The sequence below is a fragment of the Macaca mulatta genome, chromosome 5 (assembly GCF_049350105.2).
Source record: "Macaca mulatta isolate MMU2019108-1 chromosome 5, T2T-MMU8v2.0, whole genome shotgun sequence".
NCBI lineage: Eukaryota > Metazoa > Chordata > Mammalia > Primates > Cercopithecidae > Macaca > Macaca mulatta.
The window spans coordinates 146,331,485-146,343,511 of record NC_133410.1 but is presented as its reverse complement, the minus strand read 5'-3'; positions in this window follow the sequence as shown (position 1 = coordinate 146,343,511).

Here is a 12,027-nt window from a genome sequence, read left to right as displayed (position 1 = left end):
TTTTTTGTCACCCACGGCCACTTCTTGCTTCTGAGCCATAGCTTCTAGACATTCAGGTAAATAAGGAAATTATTCGGTTTTCATAAAATAGATATTAGAAAAGATAAGACAAACTCTCCAGCAAGATCTTCTTATGTATTAGGAACTGGGAGGTTAAACCTAATTTGACTTAAGAAATGTACTTCTTACTTAGCTTGCTTTCTTTAAAAAAAAGAAAAAGATCTGTATTGTAAAAATATGTATTAAATATATATTTAGTGTAACAATTCAAACTATTGACATTAATTTTTTTTTTTTTTTTTTAAGACAGTTTCTCTGTGTCACCCAGGCTGGAGTGCAGGGGTATGATCTCACCTCATGGCAACCACCGCCTCGCAGGTTCAATTTATTCTCTTGCCTCGGCCTCCCAAGTACCTGGGATTACAGGCGCCCACCACCACACCTGGCTAATTTTTGTATTTTTAATAGAGACAGGGTTTCACCATGGTTGCCAGGCTGATCACAAACTCCTGACCTCAGATGATCTGCTCGACTTGGCCTCCCAAAGTGCTGGGATTACAGGCATGAGCCACTGTGCCTGGCCTATTAACATTAATATTGAGAACAAAGAAGCTAATAAGTTGTTCTGAAGAGGCAGAAGAATGTTAGGGCTGAGCATAAGAACTCTGAAGTTAGTCTGTGCTTGAATTTCAGCCTAATTGTTATATAACATAGAGCAAATTACTTATCCTCTCTGTGCTTATGTTTCCCTACAGGGAAATGATATTATTTGCCACATGAAGTTATAAGTACTACACATATAAAGTTCTTAGAATAATTTTTAGAATATAGTAAATGCTCAATAATTAGCTATTAACTAGTTGGAATGTAATTTTGGAATTTATCTAAATGTGTACTACTATACGGAAGAATAATCACAAAATCTAGAGAATTTACAATGGTCATTTTAGTTATTTTTTCAAGTTTTATTCTACTACATCAATGACCGTTCACTGAAGACACCTAGCAGATCAGAAGGAGGTACCAAGATGGCTGAAGGAACAGCTCCAGTCTGCAGCTCACAGTGTGAGTGACACAGAAGTCGGGTGATTTCTGCATTTCCATCTGAGGTACCAGGTTCATCTCACTGGGGCTTTTCAGACAGCGGGTACAGCCCACAGAGCAGGGCATGGCATTGTCTCACCCAGGAAGTGTAAGGGGTTGGGGAATTCCCTTTCCTAGCAAAGGGAAGCTGTGACAGATGGTACCTGGAAAATCAGGTCACTCCCACCCTAATACTGTGCTTTTCCAATGGCCTTAGCAAATGGCACACCAGGAGGTTATAGCCTGTGCCTGACTCAGAGGGTTCCATGCCCACGGAGCCTCGCTCACTGCTAGCACAGCAGTCTGAGATTAAACTGTAAGGCGGCAGTGAGGCTGGGGGAGGGGCGAACACCATTGCTGAGGCTTGAGTAGGTAAACAAAGTGGCCGGGAAGCTCGAACTGGGTGGAGCCCACCGCAGCTCAAGGAGGCCTGCCTGCTGCCATAGACTCCACCTCTAGGAACAGGGCATAGCTGTAAAAAAGGCAGCAGAAACCTCTGCAGACTTAAACATCCCTGTCTGATAGCTTTGAAGAGAGTAGTAGTTCTTCCAGCACAGAGTTTGAGAATTAAGAACAGAGAGACTGCCTCCTCAAGTGGGTCCTGGATCCAAGAGTAGCCTAACTGGGAGATACCTCCCAGTAGGGGCCTACTGACACCTCATACAGTAGGCGGCCCCTGTGAGACAAGGCTTCTAGAGGAAGGATCAGGTAACAACATTTTCCGTTCTGCAATATTTGCTGTTCTGTAGCCTCCGCTGGTGATACCCAGGCAAACAGGGTCTGGAGTGGACCTCCAGCAAACTCCAACACACCTGCAACTGAGGGCCTTGACTGTTAGAAGTAAAACTAACAAACAGAAAAGACATTCACACCAAAATCCCATCTGTATGTCACCATCAGAGAAACCAGAGCACAAAAGCTGAAAATTCTAAAAATCGGAGCACCTCTTCTCCGCCAAAGGAACACAGCTCCTTGCCAGCAACAAAACAAAGCTGGACAGGGAATGACTTTGACAAGTTGAGAGAAGAAGGCTTCAGAAGATCGGTAATAACAAACTTCTCCGAGCTAAAGGAGGATGATTGAACACATCGCAAAGAAGCTAAGAACCTTGAAAAAAGATTAGATGAATGGCTAACTATAATAAACAGTGTAGCGAAGTCCTTAAGTGAGCTGATGGAGCTGAGAACCATGGCACGAGAACTACGTGACGCATGCACAAGATTCAGTAGCCGATTTGATCAAGTGGAAGAAAGGGTATCGGTGATTGAAGATCAAATGAATGAAATGAAGCAAGAAGAGAAGTTTAGAGAAAAAAGACTAAAAAGAAACAAACAAAGCCTCTAAGAAATATGGAACTATGTGAAAAGAGCAAATTTACGTCTGATTGGTGTACCTGAAAGTGATGAGGAGAATGGAACCAAGTTGGAAAACACTCTGCAGGATATTATCCAGAGGAACTTCCCCAACCTAGTGAGGCAGGCCAACATTCAAATTCAGGAAACACAGAGAATGCCACAAAGATACTCCGTGAGAAGAGCAACCCCAAGACACATCATTGTCAGATTCACCAAAGTTGAAATTAAGGAAAAAATGTTAATGGCAGCCAGAGAGAAAGGTTAGGTTACTCACAAAGGGAAACCCAAAAGACTAACAGCAGATCTCTCGGCAGAAACTCTACAAGCCAGAGGAGAGTGGGGGCCGATATTCAACATTCTTAAAGAAAAGAATTTTCAACCCAGAATTTCATATCCAGCCAAACTAAGCTTCATAAGCTAAGGAGAAATAAAATCCTTAATAGACAAACAAATGCTGAGAGATTTTGTCACAACCAGGCCTGCCTTACAAGAGCTCCTGAAGGAAGTACTAAACATAGAAAGGAACAACTGGTATCAGCTACTGAAAAAACATGCCAAATTGTAAAGACTATCAATGCTAGGAAGACACTGCATCAACTAATGAGAAAAATAACCAGCTAACATCATAATGACAGGATCAAATTCACACATAACAATATTAACCTTAAATGTAAATGGGCTAAATGCTCCAATTAAAAGATACAGACTGGAAAATTGGATAAAGCGTCAAGACTTACCAATGTGTTGTATTCAGGAGACCCATCTCATGTGCAGAGACACACATAGACTCAAAATAAATGGATGGAGGAAGACCTACCAAACAAATGGAAAACAGAAAAAAGCAGAGGTTGCAATCCTAGTCTCTGATAAAATAGACTTTAAACCAACAAAAATCAAAAGAGACAAAGAGGGCCATTACATAATGGTAAAGCAATCAATTCAACAAGAAGAGCTAACTATCCTAAATATATATGCACCCAATACAGGAGCACCCAGGTTCATAAAGCAAGACCTTAAAGACATACAAAGAGACTTAGATTCCCACACAAAAATAATGGAAGACTTTAACACCCCATTGTCGACATTAGACAGATCAACGAGACAGAAAGTTAACAAGGATACCCAGGAATTGAACTTAGCTCTGCACCAAGTGGACCTAATAGATATCTACAGAACTCTCCACCCCAAATCAACAGAATATACATTCTTCTCAGCATGACATCACACATATTCCAAAACTGACCACATGGTTGGAAGTAAAGTATTCCTCAGTAAATGTAAAGAACAGAAATTATAGCAAACTGTCTCTCACACCACATTGCAATCAAACAAAATTCAGGATTACGGAACTCACTCAAAACTGCTCAACTACACGGAAACTGAACAACCTGCTCCTGAATGACTACTGGGTATGTAACGAAATAAAGGCAGAAATAAAGATGTTCTTTGAAACCAATCAGAACAAAGACGCAATATATCAGAATCTCTGGGACACATTTAAAGCAGTGTGTACAGGGAAATTTATAGCACTAAATGCCCACAAGAGAAAGCAGGAAAGATCTAAAATTGACACTCTAACATCACAATTAAAAGAACTAGAGAAGCAAAAGCAAACACATTCAAAAGCTAGCAGAAGGCAAGAAATAACAAAGATCAGAGCAGAACTGAAGAGATAGAGACACACAAAAAAAGTTCAAAAAATCAATGAATCCAGTAGCTGGTTTTTTGAAAAGATCAACAAAATTGATAGACTGCTAGCAAGACTAATAAAGAAGAAAAGAGAGAAGAATCAAATAGATGCAATAAAAATGATAAAGGGGGATATCACCACCAATCCCACAGAAACACAAACTACCATCAGAGAATACTATAAACACCTCTACACAAATAAACTAGAAAATCTAGAAGAAATGGATAAATTTCTGGACACATACACCCTCCCAAAACTAAACCAGGAAGAAGTTGAATCCCTGAATAGACCAATAACAGTCTCTGAAATTGAGGCAATAATTAAGAGCCTACCAACCAAAAAAAGTCCAGGACCAGACAGATTCACAGCCGAATTCTACCAAAGGTACAAAGAGGAGATGGTACCATTTCTTCTGAAATTATTCCAATCAATAGAAAAAGAGGGAATCCTTCCTAATTCATTTTATGATGCCAACATCATCCTGATACCAAAGCCTGGCAGAGACACAACAAAAAAAGAGAATTTTAGACCAATATCCCTGATGAATATCAATGCAAAAATCCTCAATTAAATACTGGCAAACTGAATCCAGCAGCACATTAAAAAGCTTATCCACCATGATCAAGTGGGGTTCATCCCTGGGATACAAGGCTGGTTCAACATATGCAAATCAATAAATGTAGTCCATCATATAAACAGAACCAAAAACAAAGACCACATGATTATCTCAATCGATGGAGAAAAGGCCTTCGACAAAATTCTACTGCACTTCATGCTAAAAACTCTCAATAAACTAGGTATTGATGGGATGTATCTCAAAATAATAAAAGCTATTTATGACAAACCTACAGCCAATATCGTACTGAATGGGCAAAAACTAGAAGCATTCCCTTTCAAAACTGGCACAAGACAGAGATGCCTTCTCTCACCACTCCTATTCAACATAGTGTTGGAAATTCTGGCCAGGGCAATCAGGAAAGAGAAATAAATAAGGGGTATTCAATTAGGAAAAGAGGATGTCAAATTGTCCCTGTTTGCAGATGACGTAATTGTATATTCAGAAAACTCCATCGTCTCAGCCCAAAATCTCCTTAAGCTGATAAACAACTTCAGCAAAGTCTCAGGATACAAAATCAATGTGCAAAAATCACAAGCATTCCTATATACCAATAACAGACAAACAGAGAGCCAAGTCATGAATGAACTCCCATTCATAATTGCTACAAAGAGAATAAAATACCTAGAAATCCTACTTACAAGGAATGTGAAGGACCTCTTCAAGGAGAACTACAAACCACTGCTCAACAAAATAAAAGAGGACACAAAGAAATGGAAGAACTTTCCATACTCATGGATAGAAAGAATCAATATCGTGAAAATGGTCATACTGCTCAAGGTAATTTACAAATTCAACGCCATCCCCATCAAGCTACCAATGACTTTCTTCACAGAACTGGAAAAAACTACTTTAAAGTTCATATGGAACCAAAACAGAGTCCGCATTGCCAAGACAATCCTAAGCCAAAAGAACAAAGCTGGAGTCATCATGCTACCTGACTTCAAACTATACTACAAGGCTACAGTAACCAAATCAGCATGGTACTGGTACCAAAACAGAGATATAGACCAATGGAACAGAATAGAGCCCTCAGAAATCATACCACACATCTACAACCATCTGATCTTTGACAAATCTGACAAAAACAAGAAATGGGGAAAGGATTCCCTATTTAATAAAAGGTGCTGGGAAAACGGGCTAGCCATATGCAGAAAGATGAAAGTGGATCCCTTCCTTACACCTTACACTAAAATTAATTCAAGATGGATTAAAGACTTAAATGTTAGACCTAAAACCAAAAAAACCCTAGAAGAAAACCTAGGCAGTACCATTCAGGCCATAGGCATGGGCAAGGACTTCAGGACTAAAACACCAAAAGCAATGGCAACAAAAGTCAAAATGGACAAATGGGATCTGATTAAACTAAAGAGCTTCTGAACAGCAAAAGACACTACCATCAAAGTGAACAGACAACCTACAGAATGAGAGAACATTTTTACAATCTACCCATCTGACAAAGGGCTAATATCTACAAAGAACTTAAACAAATTTACAAGAAAAAATATAACAACCCCATCAAAAAATGGGCAAAGGATATGAACAGACACTTCTCAAAGAAGACATTTATGCAGCCAACAGACACATGAAAAAATGCTCATCATCCCTGGCCATCAGAGAAATGCAAATCAAAACCACAATGAGATACCATCTCACACCAGTTAGATTGGGATCATTAAAAAGTCAGGAAACAACAGGTGCTGGAGAGGATGTGGAGAAATAGGAACGCTTTGACACTGTTGGTGGGACCGTAACCTAGTTCAACCATTGTGGAAGACAGTGTGGCGATTTCTCAAAGATCTAAAACTAGAAATACCATTTGACCCAGCCATCCCATTACTGGACATATACCCAAAGGATTATAAATCATGTTGCTATAAAGACATATGCACACATGTATGTTTATTGTGGCACTATTCATAATAGCAAAGACTTGGAACCAACCCAAATGTCCATCAATAATACACTGGATTAAGAAAATGTGGCACATATTCACCATGGAATACTATGCACCCATAAAAAAGGATGAGTTCATGTCCTTTGTAGGGACATGGATGAAGCTGGAAACCACCATTCTGAGCAAACTTTCACAAGGATGGAAAATCAAACACTGCACGTTCTCAGTCATAGGTGGGAATTGAACAATGAGAACACTTGGACACAGGGTGGGGAACATCACACACTGGGGCCTGTCATGGGGTGGGAGTAGGAGGGAGGGGGGAGGGATAGCATTAGGAGATATACCTAATGTAAATGACGAGTTAACAGGTGCAGCACACCAACATGGCACATGTATACATATGTAACCAACCTGCACATTGTACACATGTATCCTAGAACTTAAAGTATAATAAAAATAAAATTAAATTAAATTAAAAAGTAAAATAAAGAAACCTAGCAGATCATGACATAATAAGTCAAAAGTGCCATTCTATAAAAGGTCAAATTGACCATAAATTTATTTGAGATTTTTTTTTTAAGTTTCATTTTTTTTCTCCAAATTTAGTCACCTTTTAAAGTAGAAAGCCTCACATAAACCAACACTTGGTAGTTGTTTATGTTCCTGGAAATTTTCGATTATATTTTGGCTGTCCCTGAATCTCGAGATGACTGTGAAATGAAGGATATGCTTCTCCTCGTCCTCTTCCTCCCCTTCCATCTTGGAACCAGATTAGAGTTTGTATATCCTGTCCTTAAAGTCCTTCTAAAACAAAAGTCCTTTGGTCAAATCTTGTGCGCCATGGTTCTTTAACATTCTAAACCTGCTATGGTTGCTGGAATAGTTTATCATAAAACGAAAAGACAAGAAACAAAAAAGAAGAAAAATCCTGAGCTCACAAATAGGCTATTGTGGAGCTAGAGCTTAAAGAGGCTCTGCTATTAGGTGTATTTCATAATATGAAAAGACAGGCTGATTTTAGCCCCCTCACCTGGTGGGATCAATCCTGTCAGTGCCATTTATTTGCAATCCCTTGTGATTCCTGTGTCCCACACTTTTGCATGAAAATGAACCATAAAGGCAGTCAAAACACCTGCTTTCCCGACAAGACCGATTAATGCTTTGATTTATCCCTGTAAGTATCAGCTAGCCTGCTGCTACAAGGGCCTTGAGGTGGCATATAATTCATGAGACTTTGAAAGTCTTCTTTTCTGTTTCCCAGGGTTTCTTTTGGGTGTCTTTTGCATATGCTGGAGACCTCTATTAACTCCCAGAACACTCAGTAAAGCTGGAAGCCAGAGTTTTGAATCAATATTGATTCAGGTATCTTCAGTTATTAAGGGACTGTAAATTATTGGCGTCATTTGAAAGGACTCCAGAATATATAGATAGGCATTTCTCAGGGCTTCATTTAACTCCAAGAATCCAGAAAAAGAAAATGGGCATCCCGTAGTTTACTTCAAATTTATTCTCTTTGTAGTCTTCTAAAGTTGACACTTGTCTTATTTTTTGTGTGTTATAAACAGGCAAGCTTGAGAGTGGTGTTCATGTCATTGAAGCAGAACACAGTACTCTTTCTACTTCTGGACACGGGGGATTGACAATCTCCTTTAGTCTCTTTATCTCTTAGGAAAGGAAATGGATCTACAATGCCATTAAACTTGGGTAGAATACTCATATTACGGGATATAATTGCAGATTATAATATATGTAGTTGTAAGATTAGTTAATCTTGAAAATTAAACCAATATGCCTGAGTTCAGAAGACATTACTTGGTAAGATGCCTCTTTCCATTGTTATACTTAAAAGAACAAATTTATTTTGTCTTTCCTAATTGAACTCTTTAAATACATTCCTCTTAACGAGACGTGGAAAAATATTTTCTCCCATTTAATTCCAAAGGCTTTCAAGCCTTTTTTAGAAATTTGGTACTTGAGACTGTATCATTTCAGCTTAAATAAGTTTGAAGGAGCCGGGCGCGGTGGCTCAAGCCTGTAATCCCAGCACTTTGGGAGGCCGAGACGGGTGGATCACAAGGTCAGGAGATCGAGACCATCCTGGCTAACACAGTGAAACCCCGTCTCTACTAAAAAATACAAAAAACTAGCCGGGCGAGCTGGCGGGCGCCTGTGGTCCCAGCTACTCGGGAGGCTGAGGCAGGAGAATGGCGTGAACCCGGGAGGCGGAGCTTGCAGTGAGCCGAGATTGCGCCACTGCACTCCAGCCTGGGCGACAGAGCGAGACTCCGTCTCAAAAAAAAAAAAAAAAAAAAAAAAAAAAAAAAGTTTGAAGGAGTATTTCATGAATGCTCTATAAATTAGTGTTTTACTTGCTCTGAAGGATGAGCCTTCTGTATAATGATGGTGCAAAATGATACAGTCATTAGAAAGACAGTTGCAGTGGAAGGCTGTGAAAGGAAAAGGAAAAGGGAATTCACTAAAAGGCAAGATAGCTTTAGAACAAGATGAATATTTGAAATCTTTACTAAAAAATTGAATATCTTGAATGACATACTTCTGAATACTGGTAATGCAAAGTGGTCAGCTTCAATATAAAACTATTTGTTGATATTCTGCTATATTCCAGGAACATACAAAAAAAAAACCCCAAAACATTAAATTATTATAAAACTGAATAGCAGGCCAGTATTGCAAAACTGGGCAAGCTCCAAAGCTAATTGTCTTTCCATCATACCCTACAGCAGTGAATAGTTTAGGCATAGACATGGGGTTTCTACATGTGCCTTTGGAGAAGGCAAGTAATTAAAGTTCAGAGATCGTTTATATTTTTCAGCTTTTAGAAAGTGCTAGTGCTTATAGCTTCAAAACCTTCTGCAGCTGGTCCTATTCCTGCAAATGTGTGTTTCTGCTGAGAATTTGGCTCTCCTCCAAGGACATGCATAGATAAAACCAAAGGCCTGCGTAAAGTCTTAGCTTTAAGTCAGTTCAAAGGCCTGAGGGGACATCCAATTTGTGCTGTATTTATGTTTAGTTAAAATGACCTGGTTTAAAGTACCCTGCAGCTTCCTAGCAGGATGAACTTTGCAAGGATTAACAAGTCAAAAAAATAAAAAACAGAAAAGCTTTTCTTCCTTTTTTGGCTTTGTTTAATGAATTATCAGCAGACAAATAACAGAGGTCTGCTATAAAATCATTTGTGGGGTTTCTTTGTATCTAAGTGAAGGAGAAACACTTGTAACTAAAAGTGAAGATTTGCTGAATTTATGAGTCTCTTTACATCTGAAAGCCTAAAGAAATTTTTTGACAGGAAAGAAACTGGAGTTACTCGAAGTCTGGTGGCGCTCATGTAATCAAAGTATTAGTATTAGCATATCAGTTGAGATGAAAAAACTAAATCAAGTTTCTATGAGAACAGGAGGCTGAATGCATAGTTATTACGAGCTTGAACTCAAATACCAGACTGTCTGGATGTGATTCCAGTTATTACCCTACTATTTGTAAGACCTTAACCCAGTCATTAAAGCATTCTAATCCTGAATGTTATATTCTGCACACAAGGATTCTAATAGGACCATTTTAATTAGATAACTTTCATAGATTTCATAGATGCAAAGTTCCTCTTACATACGAAACGCTCAGCAAAGGTTACCTATTACTGTTACAAATAAGAACTAATGCTTAGAGGATAGTAGAAGAGATGTTAACCCCATTCTTAAGGATGAAAAAGCTAAGACTCCAATTTTGGGAAAAACAAGAGAGAAATTTAAAAAGATTTAGCTGACTCTAAACCTCTGCTCTTTCTAAGATCCCTTAATACCTCAGTTAAGACATAAATGAGGGTAGGCTTACTGCTTTTTCATGAACACGTTTCTATAGTCACGAATATACTTCACAATACCATTTGTCACCAACAGGCTGGTGAGCAAAACTTAATCATCACTTATTTAAAATTAAATTAAATTAAATTAAGTATTCAGTGCTATTGCTATAGTTTGAATGTGTCCCCCAAAGCACACGTTTTGGAAGACTGATTCCCAATATGGCAGTGTTGGGAGGTGGGACCTAAGTAGAAGTGTTTGAGTCATGGCGGCACTGCCCTTACGAGTGGATTAATGTAGTTATTGCAGGAGTGGATTCATTACCGCAGGAGTTGGTTCCTTATCAAAGGGTGAGTTTAGCCCACTGCTGCTCTCTCTCACCCTCTCTTTGCCCTTCAATACGGACTGATGAACAAGAAGCCCCTTCCCAATGCCGGCCCCTCAGTTTTGGACGTCCAGCCTCCAGAATTCTAAGCCAATAATTTTCTTCCATTTTAAGCTACCCAGACTCAGATATTCTTTTATAGCAGCACAAAAATGGGCTAAGACAACTATGCTATTTTATACAGAGGAGCTATTATCACTGGATGCCTTTTAATGCATTGAAACGCAAAAGATTTGGGTTTTGTTAACAGTTATTTCTTTGCATCCTTTGGTGCATTCTTTGCACCTACTAGCCTTGAAAGTATTTTTTCAGCATAGTTCATAAATCAACAATATCAATTTATCTTGGATATTCATTAGAGATTAAATTTAATGTGCACAAATCTTTTTAAAAATCTATTAATATTTTACTTTTTTCCATAAAATATATTTCTATTAACAAGGCAATACATTTGTATTAAAGTATATTTGGAAAACAGAGATTAAATGAGAACAAAAATGCACTAATTCCACAAAATAAAATAAATTAATATTTTGGTGTATTTCCTTCTACTTATTTCTAGAAATAAGTGATTGTTTCTTTATGTGATCATGTTCAATTAGGTATTTTATTTATACAAGGAGGGTGATGCTGACATTATTCCAAACAATATTATTCACACATATGTTTTCCCTTGTGTTTGATAAATGTTTACACTTCAAGGAAGCAGCATGGTGCTCATAAAGATTTAACTGAAAGGAACTACATAAGTAGTAATTTGGTTCACCCTTTTGACTATTTAGGAGGCTTACTGGAGTAGTTTTCATATTGAATGACAGCACTTCTTTTCATTCCATAATCATTTAGATTCCTTCTATTAGAAGAGCAGTCTTTGCTATGGAGGACACAAAAACAGTTTTAATGGTTTATGCCTTCAAAATATCTTTTTTTTGGGGGGGGGGAAGAAATATCTATTGCTCTATTATATGCATTAGATATTTAAATAATTTTTCTAATTATTATTGGTTGAACTAAATGAGGCAATGAGCTCACAAGGCTACATACACAGTTAAACCTTTATTCTAGTAGTAAATCCTAGTAGAACAGTCTTTCATTAGTGAACAATATCATTCACAAATTGGTGTACATTAAATCAATTATTGGGTTCAGGGGGACCCAGTGTCTTAATTACAAGATGGGT